This window comes from Cucumis melo, chromosome 4, assembly GCF_025177605.1.
Source record: "Cucumis melo cultivar AY chromosome 4, USDA_Cmelo_AY_1.0, whole genome shotgun sequence".
Lineage (NCBI taxonomy): Eukaryota > Viridiplantae > Streptophyta > Magnoliopsida > Cucurbitales > Cucurbitaceae > Cucumis > Cucumis melo.
In genome coordinates, this window is record NC_066860.1 from 10,473,222 (window position 1) to 10,495,161 (window position 21,940).

General features: G+C 32.2%; 1 long non-coding RNA gene across 1 annotated transcript; it reads right to left on the reverse strand.

Annotated features, from left to right (window-relative positions):
- Nucleotides 1–14,649: 14,649 nt before the first annotated feature.
- On the reverse strand, nucleotides 14,650–17,201 carry LOC127148761 (uncharacterized). The gene is made up of 3 exons (XR_007819844.1): nucleotides 17,114–17,201; nucleotides 15,390–15,502; nucleotides 14,650–14,768 (listed from the first exon to the last, which is right to left on the reverse strand). It is a non-coding gene; the product is annotated as an uncharacterized LOC127148761 (long non-coding RNA).
- Between the last annotated feature and the right edge of the window lie 4,739 nt (nucleotides 17,202–21,940).

Here is a 21,940-nt window from a genome sequence, read left to right on the forward strand (position 1 = left end):
GCACATAATGTGAATGGCATCGTATGGACGGCCGATGCAACAAAAAATTGAATTAGGAAACATCCTAGAGGTTGTGGATGGAGTAAACTGTTGGGTTTTTTTGTCCTAAAACTCGTAGATAGTAAATATAATCCATTGACCGTTATTAATAAAGTGTTTTATTATTATAATTTCAATAAGTATTATTGATTAATAACCTAAATCAAATAAACTAACATCCTAAGCTATTTAATGAGTCTTGAATAGTATGTAGAGACATACGAGGATCAATGTTCAAGATCAGCTTAAAGGGTCTATAGTATAGATTTAAGGCTGGATACTTTATCTTGGTAACACTATTGATACGGCTCACTTTGTATTTGATAAAAACGCATTGATCCAATGCGTTCATGTATTTGACATGCGAGTGAGGGTATCTTATGCAATGAGTTTGGATAAGACCGGACCAGGAAATAGTAATCATTAGATGTAACTCCGTTAACTAGTTGAGTTTCTATTTCATTAAAATGACCTAGGTAACTTAGTCTTAATCCTGAGTGTATTATGAACTCCTGTTTGCGAGGGATTGTTCTTTGATTTGTATGGGTGAGAGTGGCCAGATTGCTGACTCAATATGCTTATCATTTTGAGGACAAGACCGAGTAGGGAGCTAGGAACATATTCACACAAGACGAAATTCACTCATTCCTACCTTTAGGGTAAGTACATAAGTGTTCCCTTAAATGGTGTCTCCAGGACTTGAACAAAGGGCCCTATCCTCTCTGTGGCACGAGAGGTTTCTGTTTAGTGGTTGGACCATAAACAGGTTGTTCTTTAGAGGAGCACTGGTATTTAAGGACTAGAAGTAACCTAGGGGTAAAACAGTAATTTGACCCAGTTGGTACTGCGAGCACTTGTGAAGGACTAACTTACTGATATTGGTTTATAGTTGTGGATATAGAAATATATCTATAAGAAGAGTTCAGATGTAAGTCTTTAGTGGAGTGTACACACAGTTAACGAATATTAATTAATATAGTTAATGAGTTTAGCCAATTAATCTCATATCGTTGTACCTTCTGATCTGTAGGTCCATTAGGTCCCCTCCCTAGCTCGTAAATGGTAATGAGATTTATTTATATTGGTTGTAATTTGAAATGTTCAAATTTACTTTGGGAATTAATATAATGTATGGTGATACATTATAATATAAAGTTTATATTTTAATTAAACTTTAATATATAAATTTAATTTTGGATATGATTCAAAATTAATTATGAGAGAATAAAATATTTTAATGTTGATTAGATTCATATTTAAACTAGGGATCTTTTAAAAAATATAAAAAAGCGGTGAAGTACTTACACTCTATATAACAATTTCGGAAATGGAAAAAGCGTAGAGGTTCAACGTGTAAAATACCAAAAATGTCCTGTCAACAATGCATGTAATATATTTGGTAATCGATTTGGTACACGATCGTTTAGATTTGTTTTTTCAATTCTATCATTTAATTTGTTACACGATCGTTTAATTAATTAGGTTACACGATCGTTTAGATTTGGGTACATGATTGTTTAGATTTGACTACCCCAAATCTAAACTCTCAAAATTTGGTATACGATCATTTAGATTTGGCTACACGATCGTTTAGATTTGGCTAACGATTTTTTTTTTCAAAATTTGGTATAAACGATTTTTTTAATATTCTTTATACACAATCTTTTAGTTTTGATTACCCTAATTTAAATGCCTAACCAATTTTTTCAAGATTCTTATACACCATCAGATTTGGTTACCTAATCTAAACGTAAAAAAATAAAAGAAGAAAGACGATACGATGCATGCAGTGAATGAAAAAAAAAGAAGAAAGAAGAAAGAGGAAGAAAGACATGAACGCACCTAAAAAAAGAGAGAAAAACAAGAAAGACGATAGAAACAAATAGGTTTGGTTAGCCAAATCTAAAAAAAAAAAATGAAAGAAATCGTAGATAAAAAAGAAGAGTATAGAGGAAGACAATAAAGAAATTGCAGAGAGGATAAAAAGATGGAAGGACAAACTTGTAATATTTAAAACATGCCTAAATTTATGGGCTTTGTTACACAGGCCGTAAATATTTGACTAGTTTGTTATATTTAGGAAAGTTTCCCTTAAAACTATAGGTTAAAATTTAATGTGTATGTGATACATATTGAAACTATAGGTTATGAGAGAAATTTATATTTAAATATGATTCAAATTTTGGATTAAATTAAATATAAAACATTTAATTTAGAAATTAAATAATTGGAGAATTAATTAATTGTTTAGTTTAATTTGGTTTCATTATTAAATTTGATTTAATTAAATTAATTAAATTAAAACTATAGGTTATGCGAGAGATATTCATTTAAGTATGATTGAAATGAAAATATTAATTAAATATGATTTAATTAATTATCAAATTAATTAATTATTTAATTTAATTAATTAATTATTTTAATATATATTGATTTAATATTGATTTATTAAATTAATAGGGAACGTGGGTGGTTTTCCCACTTTCCCATTTATTCTCTCAACTTCCCACTTTTTTTGCTTAACAAAATAGAAGAACTATTCTGTGAGTTCAGTGATTCTAAAGACTCTCCCATTCTCTCTGAATTTTTTCTCTCTAAAAAATTCCCTTTTCCAATTTGGTTCCCACAAAACCATCTCAATCAAGAGAATAAGAAGGTTTCCAAGTGGTGGTGCTTCACTTTGGTGTTTTGTAGATACAGAGACGTCAACGATCATAAGATTCCTCTTCTTTGTTCTTCTCTGTAATTTTTCTTGAAAGTATGCATAGCCATAGAAATTAATTTTATAATTATTTTGTCAATGTATTGGTATTTTTTAGGTTCCAATTAAAATTAGGTTAAGGTCTCTGTAATTCTTCCATTGTGCCAAGGGTTTTCATCCCTCCATAAACATCACAATATTGAAATTGCAAGATACTAGTGAAAGTGAATCGCAGTAGGCTTGGAGATGGGAAGGATTCATGTTCTTGGTGAAAAAGAATAGGAGGAGCTAATGCAAGATTTCTGTGGTTTACGAAATAAGGCATTAGAAGATATGTCTGAGAAAAGAAAATGTTTTGTGCTTGACTTGTATTTCCAAAAACGTTTTTCTAAGACCCTCACTCACTAAGTATTTGACTTATGTGTTTACGTTTTCCTTCCCCATGTCATCCGACGTTGAGGTTGAGTAAGAAGAGACAAGATGGATTGTGGAGCGAAGAAGTTGATTAAGCTATCCATCTTCGGATGGTTTAAAGTTATTGTGTATAAAGGGCGTTACAACATAGTTTTGTGCGAAGGTTGAGCCTTGTCCTTGAGATGGATTGCTAGGCGAGCAAGCAGAAGGATAGGAAAGGAGTTCTTATACTCCTGAATACCTTGGCCCGAAGAATAGCTATCCAGTGGGTGAAGGAAGACGTGGAGCTTAGTATTTAGGTTTCATCTAAGTGGCTTGCTAGGAAGACATGTATTTGTAAAATGCTAAACAGATTAATAAAATTGGAGAGTATTTTCCATATTATTTGTTAATGTTTCTGCTATGTTACGCTTGTATTTCTTTGGAGCTTATCGCTTAGAATTTGAGTTGAGAGTCAGAAGCAAGGCGTTTAAGCTAAGTTGTTGGGACTAAGAGTTTTCGCTGCGATTAATTTGAAAAGGTCTTCCAAGTTCAAGTTAGAACTCTACAATGGAGTAGAAAGTTTTCCGCTTACTAGGCGTTCAACTTGTTATCTCACTGAGAGATACACGTTGGAAGACTAAGTGACATGCATCCTCTTGATCATGTGAAGTGGTCGGTAAGGCGGCGCGTGACATACATTGTGGGCCTATGGACTTTTTCCATTTTCAAAACTGTTCTATACAATGTAAATATTTTATCGGTTTATTATATTTTTTTTTATAAAACTCCTTAATATAAATAGTCATATATATATATAATCAAAGTTGGTTTTGGTGGAATTAGAATTAATTAAGTATATATATATATATATATATATATATATATGTATACAAATCAACTCAAATCTTCAATTCTTTTAACTAATTAAATCTTCTGTAATAAATTAGTTATTTTAAAATTTCATAAAATCCAATCTGAATTATCTGAACCCAATAATTCAACTTTCACTCTTTTCTTTTTAAATAAATTCTTAAAGATTTAAGATAATTAACAAAAACTCCTTAAAGATTTGCGATGTTACACTTCTTTTCTTTTTAAATAAATTCTATTCCTTCTATTTCCTCATTTACCCAATCATATAAACATCTCTTCTCAATTAATATTTATCTTTCTCCAAATAATTAATTATCTTCCACAATAATTAATTTTCTTCAAATAAAATTATCTTTACCATTTTTCATAATAATATAAATATGTATAATTAACCATAATTCTACCAAAACCCAAATCCACTAATTAATTAAATAAAATTAAGATAACTAAATTAACAATTATCTTAATTTTGGGGCGTTACATTCTTTCCTCCTTAAAGAACTTTTATCTTCGAAAGTTCTAATCCTTGAACAGCTCGGGATACCGAGCTCTCATGTCATAATTCTCCACCAAATTTCAAAATATTTAATTAAATATACATATCCATGTAGATATTTAATTAATCAAATTAATGTAGCACCTACAATAATCTAATAATAAATTATTCAAGATAGTTAAGTAACAAAACTACCTTAAATTTTTGGGATGTTCCAATCTTCCCTCATTAAGAAACTATTGTCCTTGCAAAATTTACTCCTTAAAAAATTTCGGGTATTATGCTCTCATGTCATCCTCCTGTTTCCATGTAGCCTCCTCAACTCGTTAATTCTAAGTTGGGTGACTGTCTAAGAATTTTCCTGGGATTTATAAGAGAAAGGATAAAGCATGTTGAAAAGACTCATGTTGGTTTGTGAGGACGACTTTCTCCCTAATAAGCCTTTAAGACAAGTAAGGATGACGTTCCCAGGTCGTAGGAGATGCATGGGTATTTGTTGAACGAAAATTTTGGACCAACTAAAAGTTTTCACGTCATTAACCAAATTAATGACAAAAATACGGATAATTGAATTTGGGACTAATTAAAGTTGACATGTGTCCAAATAGAAATTGAAGACATGAATCGACAAATCCTGATGATGCCACATGTTTTTATCATAAACATTGGATCAAATTAATTATTTTGATCCAATTAAATATTATTTATTTGGGTTAAAGCTCAATTGAGCTCAAAGATAGGTTTAATTTAGCTCAAATGTTAAACGAGTCTCATATCTATATGGTTAGGCCCAAGCGTCTGATCCATAGACCAACCAAGCTTACGGCCATAAAGGCCATTAAAGAATAACTTTATAAATAAAGAAATTCTCTTCATTTGTGACGTTCAGAAAATTTTACTCAAGAATGGCCTAGAGAGAATTCTCTCAAACAATCAGAAGACCCTCTAACTTTGGGACATTGGACCACACTTGAAGCTTAAATTCTTTAGAGATACAAATATACTTCTAAGACTACGAATTCAAGAACATCACGCGCTTCACTTTCATACATTAAGCACGTATGCATTCAACTGAGAAAGAATAAGAAAATCAAGCACTATAGATGAACCACAACGCATCAAATCAACACAAACACAAGATCAACACAAGTTCAACTCCACAAAACACATTTCTCTAGAAACCTCATACAAATAGAAACATCACAAACATTATAATGCCCCAGACCCAAGATTCGAACAAGGATTTGGAATTCGGATCCTCGATATTCCCTACATTCCTTGTGACCTAGCAACATCATCCTTACTTGTATTAAAGGCTTATTAGAGTGAAAGTCATCCCCCCTACTTGTCTTAAAGGCTTGTTAAAGTGAAAGTCATCCCCACAAACCAACATGAGTCCTTTCAGCATGATTTGTCTTCACTCACATGCATCCTTAAAAAATTCCCAAGAAGTCACCTAACATAGGATTGTTTAAAGCTAAGTACACTTAATTTTGGAGTTTCTATGATCAAAGCCAACAAAAAAGGAAGGGTACACCTTGTTGACATAGGTAGTAACTTTTAAGTCTTTTTTAATCTTACTTTCATGTCCTCATGATCCCTCTCATTCAAATGTGATTTTAATTCATTCATGCCCCTCTCCTAAACTCGAGACGTTACAAACAATGGTGTTTTGGTGCAACTTTACTCTATGTAGAAACTATATAATCATTTAAATTGTAGTTTGAAACATTTTTTTGGGCAATGTCTGAAAAACAACCATACATAATTCTTACTAATAGATCTAAGTAATAAGTGAAGTCTTTCCTGAAGCTCAACATCAACTATATGTTTAGTATATTTTTCAAAATGCAAATAAAAAGTTAAGTCATGTGTTTCATAGATCAAACTGGTTCTTCTTGACTTTAGCAATTGTGTGTATGATTGTGAGGATGAAGATGATTGGTTGCTAGCATGACACCAAATGTTGGACACTTTATAATCTCAAAGATAATAAGCATGGTTGACAGATTTATTTGAACTGCGAGAAGCAATGGTTATTAGAAAAGTACACAATGAAGTGAAAATATGAATAGCTTATTGAAAAAATATTTAAAGACAAGTCATCACATTTTGCGTTTCCTTGAATATTACAAAAGAGACTTAGTTGATCGAATATATGGAGAAATATTGATTGTAGATCATTTCAAGATGAATTAAACAACGCCAGTTTTGCTAATAAATATAGAGATGTTACAACATGGTGCAAAAGTATATACACCAGATATGTCTAAGTTGTTTCAAAAAAAGTACGTTGATTCTATTCCGTGTGTCTTAAAGATAGGTAATTTGGATTATGCATCAGAATATAAATTGTCAACTTTTGGAAGTTCACTTCAAAGGGTGATTAAATATCATGTGTTAACACAGTCACTTGCAGTTGCATGAAATTTAACTTTATGGGCATTTTATGTACCCATGCACTTAAAGGTGATTTGAGAAGAAAATTGTTAACAAATTTCATTCTCCATGTATTTTGAGAAGATGGACAAAAGAGGCTAAAGCTTCGAGTGAACTTGAGAATCAAATCGAGGCAAGTGAAAATTTCAAAGAGTCGTGGTAAGTGTTATATTCACTTATGTTGTAATGTTTGCCAAATTACTTCACCCTACAATATTTTGGTGTCAAGGAAACCCGTAGAAAATTAATTTTTCCATGATCTCTTAGTTATATATCGTCGTTTTTATCATTAGACCAACCCATGATGATTTACATTTATGAACTCTAGAATATATTTAGTAATTCTAATTGTTATTTTATCAACTAGGAACGGTGGCAGTTGTTAACGAACAAACAACATCAACAGATGCACAAAACAATATATCATCCAATCAATTACTTAAGGTTAACTTTCTATTCAAAATATATTAATTATATTTATAGAGACCCCTTATTATTTATTTATTTATTTGTTGTAGGAAATATTAGCACTTGGTTACAAAGATTCGACCAATTAAAGATGGCTAACTTAAAGGATTGGAGTGTTTTGTTCAAACTTATTTTGAATGGTTTTAGATGAGATAAATTAGATATAATTATCTAAATTTATAAGATAATTAGATTTAGTTACAAGAGGGGGTGCCTTCGGAAACGTGGACATAGGTGGTGCATGGCTATCGTCAGCTCGTTTCGTAAGGTATTGGGTTAAGTCCCGCAATGAGCGCAACCCTCGTGTTTAGTTGCTAACCATTGAGGTTGGAACCCTGAGCAAATTGTCGGTGATAAGCCAGAGGAAGGTGAGGATGACATCAAGTCATCATGCCCCTTATGCCCTGGGCGACACACATGCTACAATGGCTAGGACAAAGGGTCGTGATCCCGTGAGGGTTAGCTAACTCCAAAAACCCGTCCTCAGTTCGGATTGTAGACTGCAACTCGCCTGCATGAAGCCTGAATCACTAGTAATCGTCGGTCAGCCATATGACGGTGAATTTATTCTCGAGCCTTGTACACACAACCGCCCGTCACACTATGGGAGCGGGTCATTCCCGAAGTCGTTACCTTAACCGCAAGGAGGGGGATGCCAAAGGCAAGGCTAGTGACTGGAGTGAAATCGTAACAAGGTAGCCGTACTGAAAGTAGGAGACATACTTTCCGTAACTTGATATATAAAGTTCGAGATTTAGTTATCTTTAACTAGGAGACATACTTTCCGTAACATAATATATAAAATTTGAGTATTGTTGAATGTGTACTTATAATTCATGATTGTTTTGTTGCATTGTTATTTTAAGCCTTCTATTTTCAATTTACTAATCTGTTAGAGGTATTGTATTTCACAATATGTGAATTCTAATCTCTACTTTTTGTAGAGTAGATTGGTGAACTTAATTTGATTTTGTATAATGATTGTGGATTTACAAAAATATAATAATTATAGGAGATTGTATGTATCATCGATAATATTGATGTAGGAAATAATGAGATATAATATATAATTTAAAATATAATTTTATGCTTTCTGAAAAACAAACAATCGGAGAAGCAAGTCAAATAAAGAAGAAAATAGTAAAATTTGGGTTGATTGCAAGATGCATCACAAAGTTTTATAAAAACAAAAAATAAGGGAGAGAAAAGGTGAAGAGATAAAAGAAAAAAAATCCATCGAGAAAAGTAAAAGAATGAAACATGCCAAAAGTAAGAAAACAAGTGACAAATGTTATGTTTTTTAGCCCTAACCTAACAGATTTTATTAATGGGGAAGACTTTTTTATTTTAAAAAAGGGAAATTTTTGTGAATAAAACATAAATGTAAACTATTTACCGTCCATATAACAAGTCCATTAAGACAAATTAGTTTTTTAGAATTTCTTATTTGTCCTTACTCTTTTATAACGATCTTTCAAATCTAATAGTTCTTCCCAATTTTTTTTTTACAATCATTGTTTTCGAGTTATTCATCTCGTCTTTTATATATATTTCATCTTCATCATTCTTTCTCTTGTTCGTCATTTTGTACGATATTCTTTCTCATATTTATCATCTACCATAACATCGTTTTTCTTCTTGTCATCTTGGACAATCAAGATCGTGTACATTGTTATGATAATATCGTCTCAGTGATTTTGGTTTCGTTGAGTATTCTAAATATTGTTTCTTGTTTGAACTATTTAGTTGATTATAAAATTTCGTTCAAAATTATACATTTCGACGTCAAGATAGAATGTTTAGAATATGTAGGTATTAATGTAAGACATCCTGTATTTCGTTATGAAGATTGTTGAAGATTTTGATAATTGTTTACGTTGAACTAAGAATTTATATTTCAGTATGAATGTCGTTTTTGTTTTTTGTTGTTTGTAAGAATTTAAATTTTTTTCGTTTAGAACTTTTAAGAATCACTGTAAGAATTGTGTATTTCATTATGAAGATCGATAGTTTGAAGTTTTTCATGATAATTTTCATTGAATTACTTGATTGTTTACCTCTATCAACATCATCGTTATCTATATAGAGACAATTGTCTTGCTATATGAACATGATCGGTCATCTTTATGAACACGAAAACTTTCAATATTTTGTATGATCAACATCTTTAAACGATTGTGTATCTAAGTCAACACTATCGTTTAGTTTATTCTATACTATGGTTTAATTTATTTTATGCGATCGTCTATTGTTGTTAAATGATTGTTTAGTATTTATTATCTTTTTTGCATGATCGTTTATTTATTTTTTGCATTGTGTTTATTTTTATTGTTTAGTACATTTTATTATCTTATCTTGTGATAGATATCTATCTAATTCTTTCTTTCACCATTAAATACTTAATTATATTTTATTTTTTTTCTAGATTAGAATGTTTATTTCTATTGTTGTTTTTTATGAAGGTCAACGGAATGTCTGCAATGTTTACGAGAATTACTCTGGAATTTTGGTAGATATGTGAGTCAACTTTAATTCTTTGGTTGCTTTGACATGTGAACAGATTGAATTGGATGAATCAATAGAATTATTTGTTTTACTTGATTTTGGCAAAACCAATGTTTAAACTGTGGTGCCAATAAAGAAAGACAATGTTGTTGGTTGGTATTTAGCTTTTGCTAAAGATGCAACTAGTAGAAATCAATTAGTTGCCCATATAAGTGTTAATTGTTTGGAAATATCTTCTTCATCTAGTAGGGTACTAAGAGACATCTCTTATTATTCTGATTTGAAGGAAAAATGTTGAAAGTAAAGAAGTGCTTTCGAAGTGCTTTCGAAGTGTTTTTGCATAATAGCAGTGAAGACCAACTTTCAATTTAGAACTACAGTATGAAATTTGAGGTCTCTTGAATTTAGATGTCTGCAAGAAGGTTGCAAATGGTATGTTCGGGCATCTCGTTATAAGAAGAGTGATTTTTGGATGCTATGAAAATACACTTCTGATCAGAATAGTTTATTAAGTACTGCCCAAAGTTCTCACTTTCAAGCTTCTTCAACAGTAATTGACAGTTATTTGGTAGATGATTTTAGATTCATGTCTACTGATCGTTCCATTCCTAAAAAGATTATGCATAAGGTTCGTACAAGTAGTGGAGTTAATATAAGTTACCAAAAAGCTTGGAGGGCGAAAGAACATATGGTGAAGATATTACAGGGTGACGCAGTTGAATCGTATGCATTGATTCCAAGATTCTTTGATAAATTGGTTGAATCTAACCCTGGTATGGTCGGTTTTGTATATCAAATTTAGAGTCATTTGCAAATAGATGTGGATAAACTAATATCGCAATCTATCTAGATAGACCAATATTAGCATCTATCACATTCTTTCTGTTCTTTTTTGTTTGTGCTGATAGATTTGTGTTTATAATTATTATAGATACATGCACTGCTTTAGAAATGGATGATTGTGGTAATTTTAAGTTTTGCTTTATCGCTTTTGGTGCATCAATTGAGGGGTGGAAATATTGTAGACCTATTATTTATGTTGATGGGACATTTTTGAAGTGTAAGTTTGGTGGCATCCTTTGAACAGCCTTATCACAAGATGGTAACAATCAAATCTTCCCTCTTGCTTTTGCCATTGTAGATTTTAAAATTGATGTATCATGGACATTGTTTTTTGAGAAGATACAAGGTAGTTTTTTAAGACGGGCTAATTTAGCCATTGTTTCTGATAGGCATCTTAGCATCCCTAAAAGAGTTTTAAGAGTGTTTCCTGATGTTGAGTATTGTTTGTGCACAAAACATCTTTTAAATAACTTGAAACTCCATTTTAAGGATCCACTACTTGATAAATATTTTTTTAGTTGTGCTTATGCCTACACGGTTGATGAATTTGAGTACCACATGAGATGCATGGAGTTCATTTGTCCAAATATCAGAGATTATCTTAGTAGTGTTGGTTTTGAGAAGTGGTCTCAGACATATTCAAGTAAACAAAGGTATAGAATGATGACATCAAATTGTGCAAAAAATGTAAATTCAGTGTTTAAAGATCTTAGAGAACTACATGTGACTACGATGCTTAGTTCAATTAGGGATGTATTGCAAAAGTGGTTTTATGAACGAAGTAAAGCTGCTTCTACAATGAAAAGTCGTTTGACTTCTTGGGCTGAGAACGTTTTGCGTTTAAAACATGAAAAGTCGAGAAGATTATTGGTAAGATGTTTTTTTATCTCGGATAGTTAGAGATAGATTGCTATCTTTGTCTATCTTACAAATAAAAATAACAATTTTTTTGTTCCTGTCTCAGATAGGCACAGATAGATTGCTATTTACATATATCTGATGTATATAGAGATTGAAATCTATTTATTATTATTTTATTAATTGTACTTATTTCTCTTATATATTAGGTTGATCCAATTAGTACGATTGAATACCAAGTAACGGATGGAAATCAACAGTTTATTGTGAAGTTAAACGTGGGATGTTGTAGTTGCCGAGTATGGGATGTTGAATAAATTCCATGTGCGCATGCTCTTGCTATTCTATGAATGCTTAATTTAGATGCCTATTCTTATGTATCTAGGTTTTATTGTAGAGAAACACTATCAGCAACATGCAGTAGTTGTATTCAACCTATTGGATCTCATTTCGATTGGAGAGCTGTAGATTCTGTCATGAAAATATTACCTTCAGTCTTTAAATGGCAAGTTGGAAGACCAAGAAAACAAAGAATTTCATCTGTTGGCGAATTTAGTAGTTCAACCAGATGTTTCAATTGTAATCGTAAAGAACGTAATAGTTGGACTTGTAAGCAAGGTTTGAACAATCAATGAAAGTGTGTAATCTCTTTCTTTCATTATTATGTATAATTGTTTGATATTAAAGTTAATGGAGATTTAATATCGTGATCCTTTATATTTAACTAAGAGATTGGTTACATGTATTAAGAAGATTGTTTAGACTTTACTAAATGATCGTGTGATTTGAATCGCATGATCATTTAGGCTTGATAATTGTGTGTTTACATATAGTTTAGGAAATCGGTTTGACTTAAGTACGTGGTAGTCTATGATGTCTTACATGATCGTTTAGATTAATCGAAAAATACGTGATCGTTTAGACATTTATGTGGTATATATAACGATCATTCGCTTAAAGCTATATGCACGATCTTTTACATTTTTCTAGATGAATGTTTTTATATCTTTATACAATTGTTTTCTGATATCTATCTATATGAATATAAACATTTAGTCAAAAGTTGATTAAAATTAAAAAGTAAAAATTGTACATGTACATCAACCGAAACAAAAATTTTATTTACCAATAGAATTTATTTGCCTAAAAGTCTACTACATATTGTTGTCTAAACAGTTTCATGTTACCCATAATTAGACAATTACCCTCTACATTTGTTACAAAGCATTCAACAAATTTGGCACAAAAAATACCGCAATAGTAATTGATCTTACCACTGGCCAAGAGCAATATCTGAAATGTTTGCTTTGCGCATGTACTCCAATAGTAATTTCTAATGAGGGGATGCATCGTTTAGGTATTGCAATAGCTGCATCAACCAGTTTTTGTTCAACTTATTTTAGCATTGAGTCCAACACATAGATCTTGCATTTCTTCATGTCTGCTGCAATAGCCATCCAGTGTTCTTTTATGTCGATGCAGCTAATTACGTAGTTGACATCTGCTCACCCTACTTTATCTTGTATTGCACTAATAATAGAAGTAAAATAGTAATCTAAATTACTTTCTGATCATAATGCTAAGTGTGCTGTTGTGTTTGTCCATTTAATCTCCTTATTGTCTGCTGTCAGTGCATAATTATCAAAAAGCCATTGGCTAATTATTGATGCTAGTCTTGAAGGACAAATAAAAAAATTTAGTCAAAATATAATTATGCAGTTTAACTTCTATATAAAAAAAATTTATAGAATAATAACTTAATATAAATGATGAATCTATTATTCTAAAACTATATTTTCAAAGATGCTTGAGATGTAACATCTTATTCTGCACGTGGTACAATAATAAATTGATGGTCTACAAAAAAATAAAAATAAATAAACGACCGTTTAGTGAATACAAGCGATAGTTTATCAAAATTCAAGCCATCATTTAGTAAAACTAAGTGATCGTTTATAGCATTCTTTTTTAAACTAAGCAATCGTGTACAACGTTTTTTGTTTGCTTATTCAATCAAACGATAGTGCATTACATAAACAATCATTCACTAGAAGAAATCTGACCTTTAATGTCACTTGCCAACCGACATCTTTGCGAGTGTTATTAAAGGCCTTTAATGTCGTTTGGGCTTTAATGTCGGTTTAAAAACGACAATAAAGGCCTTTAATGTTAGTTTTCAACCGACATCTTTGATAGTGTTATTGAAACCCTTTAATGTCGGTTGAACTATGATGTCGGTTTTAGCTTAGTTTTTTGGTTCATTTTTACAAATTTATTTTTATTTAATTGTTGCATTATTGTCCATTTTTTATAAACCGACATTGGGTCCATATAGATAAATATTTTTTTCACACGCCAACAAATCAATGAAATTCGTATTATTTTAGAAATTATAATATTTATCTTTTACATTTGAATACACAAAATAAAATCTTAATATTGTGTTTATATATACAATCTACAACAATACATGAATAAAGATCCTAATACAATAATTAAATAATTAGAAATCCTAAACGTCTTCTCACTCTTCAGTTTTCAACGGTCGCCTGGCCATCAGCATAATCGCTTAGCTTTCAACCCGATATGACTTCAATTATCTACAAACAATATCCAAATAAACCATTTATTTAGAATAACAAAGTTGTTTGAAGCACTTTAATTGCAGAGAAAGATGAAAAGTTCTCAAGATTTTATATTCACACCCCAATCCACAAAACTCTCTTCAGTCTACCCTATCCATCAGGCTTTCCTAAATCTCTTAAGTCTAATATTAGAAATATTCCATAGATGCAATCATATACAATCCTTTTCCCAAATAAAAACAAACATTTTATGTGGTAACCTATGAATTCTTGTAATTGATTAGCTCATAATATTGCCAGCCAAATGAATAGTCAACATTTTTTACATAACATTATGAAAACCAATATCAATCTATAAAGAAATAAGCAACATCAACACAATAAGCTGAAAAGTAAAGCCATCATATTTACATACCTTGGGTGTGAAAAACCCTTGATTGGCTTTTGACCATATTTCTTCCATGAATAATCATCATATCTGCTAGCTTGTTACTAATTGTGGGCACCTTAATCGACTGCTTCACTCTATGCTTCACTCTAGTGTTATTAAAAGCCTTCCCCTTTCCTACCATTGCATTTCATAACAAAAATATCAATACAAAATACACAATCAACAACCAACAATCCATTTGAAGCATCATTTAATCTTTAGAATTGCATAAACAAATATGCATTTCACACCAAACACTTTTTAAGGAATTGTTCTCATTTACAAAAGAATTGTAGAAACAAATATGTATTCTTTTTTTTTGTCAAAGAATAAACTGACCCACAGAAGTATCTCCCTCCCATAGCAAAAAGTTACTCATACATTTAACAAAACAAGAGAGTGTAAAGGTAAGTACGATTAGAGAGGAGAGAACTAGAGATCATGGTAATTAGAGAGGAGAGAGCAAAATAGCAGATAAATTTGAAATATATACAATAATGCAGAACCAACAATAAATAGAATTGAATAGAGTTATGTATCTTTGGCTTGAAAGACTACAAACTTCTGAGATTAAAAGGCTACAACACTACAATTACAGATCTCAACATGCAGTCCCCTCCCTCCAAGGGAGTGTAAAGGTGATCTGGCCCTACACTACAAACTTGGGATATTGAGACATGAAATACCACGACCAGACAATAAATTGAACCATTGAAAAATGTAACATAAACAACACCATGAGATCCTGAATATTACCAAAGTGTCCTTTGAGTAGTAAAGGATTCGAGGTAGATACAGTACAGTTGTTGCAAGCTCCATTCATATACTTCATTCAACTCAAGTTGACTACATGAGGTCCTTGTATCGATCTGATATGAAATCCAAAATATTGAAGTTAAAAGCTAAATTATATTTGCTTTAAGCATCAAAAGAATAGTTCAGCCATCTCCTTATTACTTCTAACTTCTATCTAACAAATCAAAACCTTAATATTCAATATACATATATGCATCAAACTTTTAAACAGAAATCCAAACAGAAACAAGAAAATTATATGATAACATCAGCTAACTGCTAAAAAAGAAAAAGGACGAGTATCAAACAACACAATCCCCCCATTTCGGAGAACTGTGAATCAAAATACAATGCAATTCAAGTTCTGGGGCCATACTGAAGAAACCAAATCATATACTTTCAATGTCTTCGCAAGTCCAAAATTCCCTACATTATGGTCATGCAATAGCAAGCCAAGTCACCATGACAATTCAAAAGTTTATTTTAAGTACTAATGTAATTAGGAATTTAGGACTGAATAAAGTTGTACAACTTACCAAGATGAACATCCTTATCCTTAGTGAGAAAAATGTTGGAACACTATAAAGAAAAGTTGGCATAACCCTTAAAACTTAAAATTTGTACAAACATTACACGATTACAACATCTTTAAACAGTGAAGCACATATTTTAAGATCGCTAAGCATAACAAAGTTCGTTATATTATGTGTTGTACTGCAATCACATTTTTAGAAATGCTTCATATAAAAGTAAATCTTAGTCTATCTTATCATTACAAGTACAATAGGGCCCAAGGTATCAGGAAACCATCACAGATAAAATCCGAGCTTCTTGCATTAGAAAGGAAAATTTATTATAAATGTTAAACAGTGAGAGAGATTGTCTTCCAAAATGCTTTCAGTTTATGGTATCACCAACATAATATTCATTCAATACTACGTCAAATAAACATCTTAACACTTCTTAGTTCTAAACACTATACATTGTGCAAGTCTAAATGTTTTAATCCTATTATGATAAGGGCATGAGCGGCCCATGCATTTCACCATTTCCTGCCAAATTCCTTTGCCTCAATACCACATAAAGCTACAAAGAAAATTGATAACTTTTTCTTAATTACCATTCTACAAACTCAAAGTAGGAAAGTTCCTCTATAATCATTACTCATTGCAAATACAACTTCAAAACTTCAACTCTAATTGAAAAGTCTAGTAAACTTCTGCCATTTTAGCATCACTCCAAACCGAAAATCTAGAGAGAGGCCACTGACAGAGTATTGTGCTTAAAAGATAAAAAAAGAGGTTGAATACATTCAACTAGATTCACAGCTCCAGAAAAGTCTCTAATGATGCCAATCAAATGATGAACAACTTCTGACCTATTAAGAAGCTCCCAAAGTGCTTCCTCACTTTTACTTGATACATTTAAAATAATCAAATTCAGTGTTGTAGCGCATGCTACACATATTTGTATTTGATGAGAAGGTAGTAAACATGAAAGAGCATTAGAAAAATCCAAAATGAAAGATTTTTAATAGTGCATTTTGTATAGCACTGACCAACTTTATAACAACATTAGCTACTATACAACTTCCTACCCCTAAGCAGGAAAACAATTCAACGACAAAATAATGTTTTTCAACCACTTATAAAAAATAAGAAGCAAGTTTTCATACAAAAGATTACCTTAAATGCACTCTCTTTTGCCAGAAAATCTTGAGACAAAATCTTGTTGGCAGACATCTCTCTTTTGCCAGAAAAGAACCACAATACCTGAATTTGAAAATTAGGCTTAAAAAAATATTCGTAATTTAGAAACTAACTACAATAATATGGAATCAATGATTTGTAGAGGAAAAGAAAATACCAAAGATTCAACTTCAAATTATGAAATATGAACAAGCAGTTGTCGTTCGTCGCTTCCATGACTGTCGTCATCGTTCGTGACTTTCGTGGTTGCCGTGGTTTTAGGTTAGTTTTTCGTGGTGATGGAAAATAAAAGCATTTTATTACGACAATAAACATATAACTAATAGTCAAGACATCTAACAAGTCAGTTTTGTAGGTGAATCTTCTATGCCATCCAGTTTTTGCAGCCATGGGACAACATTTTCACTTACAAATTGGGAAACAAAGATGCATATCAAACAAAGAAGAAGTAGATAATATGTAAGGCCCTCCAAATTTATCCAAAAACATGGAATATGCTACATTGCCACCTAACTAGCCTTTTCATAAATATTGATAAACAGTAGAAATCTAAAACTTTGCATAAATACTTCTAATCAACAAGTTTGTCTTATAACATGATGAAAGTGTTGGAATTTTTGTCCTAAAACTCGTACTTTGTTATTTGATTCAATAAATTCAATTATTGAATGCTATAATCTTAAAACCAATAAGTTAAGGTCCCAACGCTATTTTACTGAATTTGTCAAATACACTTGAACTTTATGTATAGACATAAGCATGGATTAAGTTCAAGTTAATAGCCTAAATAGTCTATAGTTATGAATAAGGTTCGACGCCTTATTCTGGATAAACACTATGGATGCAGCCCACTCCATAGTTAGTACAAACGATGTAATCCTGAATCGTTCATGTAGAGACATGGGAGTGGGGGCATCCTATGTAAATGGTTTGCATAAGACTGGAACCACGAAATAGTCACTTTTTGTTATAACACCGTAAACTATAAACTCACTATTTCATTTATGATGACCTAGGTAACTTGATCTTAATCCTGAGCTAACTATGAACTTATCCTTAGATTTGCATAGATGAGGGCAGCTCATCATCGCTGGCCTAATAAGCCTTCCATTTGAGGGATAAGACCGAGTGGATAGCTAGGGACATAGGGTGCAAGACGGAATTCACTCCTACCCATTTATTGGATAGTAGATAGGTTGTTTCCTTAAGGACTTAATCCAATTCTTGAACAAGAGGCCCCACCTTCTCATTGGCCTGAGAAGGATTTAGGTTTATAGGTTGGACCTTAAACCAATTGTTCAATAGTGATCAGTGGGTCTTAAGGAGCAAGATATAATCTCGGGGGTAAAACGGTATTTTAATCCAGCCAAGATTACGAACAACCAGTTAAGGATCAACTTACTCATCATGGTTATATCAGGTAGACAAAAATATATCTATAGTGAGAGGAGTGCAACTAAGAGTCTTTAGTGGAATGACTCTTTAGTTAACGAACGTTGATTAAGCTTGGTCTAAAAGAGTTTAGCCAGTTAATCTCGAATCGTTGGAGCCCATGATTTATAGGTCCATTAGGTTCCCCTACTAGCTCATATGGATTCAACTAAGAACAAAATGTTGAAGTAACTCGAATTGTTCGAATTAAGAAAAGAGAGAGAAACTGACAAATATATAAGGTATAAGCCGGTAGAAATAAAATTTAAGATTTGTGTTTAAATATGATTTAAATAAATATGAATATAGATTCATATTTAAAAGCTTGAAAAGTTTTGAAATGGTCAAAGTTGTAAAAGTCAACTTGTTGACTTTTAACTTTGAGAAACAAAACTTTGACCGTATTTATATTCAAATATGATTTGAATTTTAAGAAAATGAATGTGGGTTCATACTCGAGAGGTTAGAATTAGTCAAGACGGGAAAATAGTAAAAAGTCAAAAAGTCAAAGTTTGACTTTGACTTAATTGGTCAAATGACCAAAATGGCCCTTTGACTAATTACTTTATTAATTAATGGTTAATGGGAAATGTGGCAGATTATTGTGAATTTGAAGCCACTAATTCCATTAAGATTTAATGGATTAATTAGGTGTTGAATATGTATGAAATAATTTTCATGCAATTTGCATGTAAATTTCATATAAAACATTTCTCATTACAGTCCTTATTGACGTGCAAACTGATATTCTATATCCATGCAATGCGAAAGGTAGCATATCATGCCAATTCTATAAGTGACCAACATTTTCTCGAGAATCTTTTTGATATTTTTGTTTGCTGCTTTTACTACCTCATTCATCTTAAGGCGATAAGGAGTGGAATTAGAGTGTTTAACCTTGAACTGATTGCACAACTCTTCCATTAATTTATTATTCAAGTTTTTTCCATTATAGGTGATGATACTCTCAAGCAAACCATACCGACATATAATGTCCTTCCGTATAAACTTGACAACAGCTTGCTTGGTGACACTTTTGTGAAGCAGCCTCTACCCATTTCGTGAAATAATCTATGGCTACCAAAATGAATCGATGGCCATTTGATGCCTTTAGCTCAATAGGTCCAATTACATCCAAACCCCACATGGAGAAAGGCCATGGGGCCGTCAACACATGCAATGGAGAGACTGGAGCATGCGATTTATCTTCGTATATTTTACATTTATGGCATCTTCTTGCCATCATGTGTCCATTTGCATGCGTCCCACAAACTCCTTCATGAATTTCATCCAAAATCTTTTCGGCTTCCAAGGCATCGACACATTCTAGTAGAGTCATATCGTAATTTCTTTTGTCTAATACTTTACCACTTAGAAAGACTTAATAGCTAACTTCCTAATGGTGCGCTTACTATTTTCTGATGCCCCTAGTGGATACTCCCGATATACGCTGTGGTGCTTAATATCATGATACCAAGGTTTACCGTCAGGTTCTCACTCGAGGCTCATACAATAGGATGGTGTCTTATACTTCTCCATCCTTATGGGTTGAACTTCTTCACTATAAGGTACATTAAACATGGCAGAAAGAGTGGCTAATACATCTGCAATCTGATTGCTTTCGTGTGGGACGTGTTCAAACGTTATCGAATCAAAAGTTTGAGCTTTTGTGCGAATATAATCGTTATAAGGGATCAATTTAGCATCCCTCGTCTCTCATTCCCCATTCAGCTGATGTACAACCAACAAGGAGTCCCTAAGGACTCGTAACTTTTTTATTTTCATCTCGTATGCCATTCGCACTCCTATACTACATGCTTCATACATAGCCATATTATTGGTGCAATTGAAATATAACTTAGCAGTTAAAGGGTACCACTTCCTATCGGGGGACATCAAAATCGCTCCCATACCGTGTCCTACTTTGTTTGTGGCTTCATCAAATATCATTGTCCATTTATTTGGTGAGGTATTTACTATCACCATGATATCTTCATCTGGAAAATCGAACTTTATGGGTTATAGTCCTCAATTGGTAATTCAACTAGGCAATCAGCAATTATACTACCATTTATGGTCTTTCTAGTAATGTAAACAATATCAAACTCTGATAACAACACCTGTCACTTAGTTATCCTTCCTGACAAGGATGGCTTTTCAAAAATGTATCTATAGGATTCATTTTTTAAATAAGCCACGTAGTATAGTACAACATATATTGTTTTAATCTTTGAGTCGTCTATGCTAAGGCGCAACATGTTTTTTCCAACAATGAGTATTTTTATTCATAATTCGTGAACTTCTTGCTTAAATAATAGATAGCTTGCTTCTTCTTTCCAGTAGAGTCATGTTGTTCTAGCACACATCCCATTGACTCATCCTTGTTCACTGTCAAGTATAAGATTATAGGTCATCCTAGAGTTGGCGGGACGAGGATAGAAGGGCTTTGCAAGGAGTCTTTGATATTGTCAAAAACTTTTTGGCAATCTTCATTCTAATGACAAATCTCATTTTTGCGAAGCAATTTTAAAATTGGCCCACAAGTTTGAGTGAAGTGTGAAATAAATCGTGCAATGTAATTCAACATTCCTAGAAAACTTCTAAACTCCTTCTGTGTTTTTGGTGGCCTTAAGTCCACTATCGCCTTGATTTTGTCTAGGTCCACCTTGATGTCATCACGACTGACAATGAAGCCCAATAACTTCCCAGAAGAAACTCCAAATATGCATTTTGCTAGATTCAACTTTAATTGGAATTTTTGCAATTGCTTAAAAAGCTTATGAAGGGTAACTACGTGCTTTTCTTCGAGTCTAGACTTGGTCATCATATCATCAATATAAACTTCAATTTCTTTATGCATCAAGTCATGGAATACTGTAACCACCGCTCTCTGATAAGTTGCTTTTGCATTTTTTAACCCAAAAGACATTACTTTATAGCAAAACGTTCCTCACAAAGTGATGAATGTCATTTTTTCTTGATCTTCTAGAGCCATTTTGATTTCGTTCTATCCAGAAAATCTATCCATAAACGAGAAGGTGAAAAACCCAGCTATATTATCTACCAACACGTCGATGTGAGGAAGAGGAAAGTTGTCTTTAAGACTTGCTCGATTAAGATCTATATAGTCTACGCACATTCTAACCTTTCCATCCTTCTTTGGAACTGGGACAATGTTTGCAACCCAATTTGGGTATTTTTCTAATGCTAAGAATCCAACATCAAACTTCTTTTTAACTTTCTCTTTGATCTTGATCAACATTTTAGGTTTTAATTTAGGAAGCTTTTGTCGTATAGGCTTACATTCTCACTTGAGTGGTAATCGATGTGTTACAATCTCTGTATCCAAACCAGGTATATACTGGTAGGACC